Raw genomic sequence first — 3459 nt, forward strand, 5'->3', positions numbered from 1 at the left:
CTCGAGCATGATAGTTTGCTTCTCTTGTGCAAGTGTGTTGAAGGTCCCACATATGAGAAGTCGTCTCTCTTGAAAAACCTTTAATCAGCATGGGAGCCGCCATTGATGAACTTTAACACTATCCACAAATCAAATGCAACATTTGTTAAAGGGTTGACTCCGCATCTTGTATGAAACCTCAGTCTGATATCTGAACCCTTTGAGCTCCTTCGCAACTCTGCAAAAGGAATAAACAAGAGATAAAATTTGTGAAGCATGGTACTTGAAGTTATTATATGCAAGAATGTAGAGTCAATCTCAAAATAGACAACTCAGAGAGAATGAAGCCTTGATATTCGGCATGGTTATATTTCATCACATCTAAATATCATATAATCAAGCCATTTATGGTCTAGACATCCGTAGCCCAAGCTAGGAATTTTTCCGCAGGTGTGCACAAAGTAGGAAATTGAGCTTAACGGACGTCTCGATCAAATTCGAAAAGCCACTGCAGTCCATCTAAAATTTGTTCTACCTTTAACTTTTCAGATGTTGTATCTGCATGTACCTAGTGTCAAACAACACAAACCGTTTGTGATTTGGAGGCTTCAAGTTCAAAATATGATTTTATTTCCGCCGGAACTACACGAATCAAAAAGTTTACTGCTGTTAGGTGAACTTTGAGAATTTTCTGCTTCTAGCTAAAAATGGGTTATTCCATGAAATTAATACGTGTTGTAGGTCTCTGAGTTTACTTTCTGATGGTACAAACGGATTATAATTCGGAGATTCATAGCTTAAGATATGAAGTTTTCTACAAACATACGCAAAGCTGGATCGCAAGTGTGGCAGACATTAGGAGCAATTTCAAACTACTGTTGTAGGCAATCCAAATGGAGTTCGTACATGATATCTTCAAGTATTATATAAATTGTAGTGTTCTTTCCGATGGCATAGATGGCTTGAAATTCCAACACTTGTAGATCAAGATATGAATTTTTCCACGAGTGCGCACAAAGCTGAATAGTGAGTTCGGCAGACAGGTGGGTCAATTTCAAAATATTGTTGCGGCTAATCTGCTAGGAATCCTTCCATGATATTTTGGAAATTTCCTTATTTATGAGTCTTCTTTCCAGTGACGCAGATGGCTAGTTATTTGGATGTTCCTAGCTTGAGATATGTGCGTTCTACGTATAGCATGCAGTGCTATGAAGCCGTAATGACAGACTTGTGCATCGCCTTCAAAAGTTCATTCCGACTTGTCCTGATGGAATTTGGCCCTAAATTTTGGATATGTCGATGTGGTGCAAGTTTTGATTCTGCAAAACTAAGCGGATTGCAGTTTGGACACGCCTAGATTGAGGTACAATTTTTTTTCAATGCGAGCATGAAATGCTAGAGATGCGCCAAGTGCTTGTTCGCCGATGTTGGAAAGGCCTACTCTTTGGAAAGGCCTACTCCATATGTCTCTCTCTCCAAGACACAACAAATAGGCGAGTTGTTCGCTAGCAATATTGTATCTCATTAGGGATATCAAAGACCGCCAGTACTCTCGCAAAAACTTGCAAAAGAAAACTATTGTCGAAATTCTCGATGCCAACAACAGGAAGTTTATGTGGATATGGTACCAGTAGCACGATGCTTCAATAGCATGATGCTTTAGTTCGACTGATGGATACAATGCTAGTGATACGAAGCTGTTAATCCCACATGATTGATTGGTGCCAATGACACAAAGCTTTGATTCAACAAGTACCAGTGTCAATGACACAACGCTTCAATGCGGATGGTGAGCATTATGACGTGCACTTCTCCGTCAAATCTCGATGGATCATATGCTTCATGAACCTACAAAAAAGGAGTGGTGATCATCCCCGTATTCTCATGATGCATATTGGAGAACTCGTCATGTATATCATCTCTGAGCCTGCAACAAAAAAAGGGAGAAAAAAAGTATGTTACCCGAACAATCCTCTCGATTCTGGCGCTTGATTGATCAAAGATTTGTTGCGTCTGGATCAAAATGGAGCTTTGACTTTTATATATGTTGTGAATGACCGAGTCTTCTTACCAACGGTGTAAACAGCTTTTAGTTTGGATGCTCCTATCTTGAGATATGCATTGTTTTAGCAAGAGCATGCAAAACTGAAATGTCGAGCGCGACAGAACTTGGACCAAGTTTTGGAAGCTCACCTGAGATGATACAATACAAACTCAAATCCAAATTTTTAATATGTTGTATTACTCCGAGTCTAGTTTCTGCAGACGCAAACCGCTTGTGATTTCGGCATTCCTATACCAAGATATAATTTTTTTGGTTAAGACGCGCAAAGCTGAATTTCCTCGTAGTAGCTGCGAAAAAAAGGTTAGGAGAATCGAGAGACGGAATTGCGTTGCCAACTATTGAAGAGTACCTTTAAAACCAACCAAAAAGTAGTATTGTCGCTTTCATCAAAGAGCGGAGGACTACTGTTATGGTAAGGATACCAGCAAGGAAGAAATTAAGGAAATTCTTGGTGTTCAAGCTACTGACATGTGCAAATAAGGAAATATCATGTCCGATTTGTACATGAATAGGTTTGAAACTAGGAATTCAAATAAGGAAAGGAAAATTATTGTCAGCCCAAGTGTTGTTACGGAAAAGTGGGAAAAGCTTTAAAATTTTCTATATTTGATGCCACTGGATAGTAAAATTTTCCATAATTGTGATAGTCAAGTTATTAATGTTGGATTCATGTTGTACGATCTTATAGAAGAAGACAGGAGGAGTGGGGGAAAATGCCAGTAGTTTGGTTTTCTTTAAAGAGATCACTACAGTGCAAATCAGAGCTAAGAGATGTTCATGACCCAAGAACTGATGGCAAAAAAATAAATTTAAGCAAAATATCGACGAAAAAGGTAGTAAGTAGATCAGGTTGTTCAAGGTCATTTGCAAATCTGAAAGATGTTATACATGGAAGTAAAAGACATATGGAGAAGCCACCATTACAAAGTTCAAGATCTATTGGAACCAAGTAAGCAGAAGGAAAGGCTAAAGAAGCTCTAAAGAGTAGCATCAAGATCTCCATCCATATCAGCAATCATCGGTTGTGGTCAAATTCCAAAGGCAAACTCAAATTATAGGCAGGCGGCTTCAAATCTTCCGTTCGTAATAACCCAACACCAAATCCTGGTTCGTGACGACGTTCAAATAGTTCGTGACGTACTACAAATCTGAAATCCGTCAAGTTCAAGATCAAGATCAATCTCTCAAACTCTTGAACCATCGTCCATGAGGAGAAGAATCAGAGGACTACATCTCTTTAGATTTAGAGATATTTTAGAGATTGTAATCCCATCACTTGAAATAGAATATAATATTTGTCGCTATATTTCTTGTCTTGATTATTATTGTTTAGGAGCGAAATTTAGTTCTACAGCCAAAGTATTGGAAGGTTAATTTTTGTTTGGAGTTTGTATTTAGCATTTCACATAAATGTG

Source organism: Nicotiana sylvestris, chromosome 6 (genome assembly GCF_000393655.2).
Source record: "Nicotiana sylvestris chromosome 6, ASM39365v2, whole genome shotgun sequence".
NCBI classification, from domain to species: domain Eukaryota; kingdom Viridiplantae; phylum Streptophyta; class Magnoliopsida; order Solanales; family Solanaceae; genus Nicotiana; species Nicotiana sylvestris.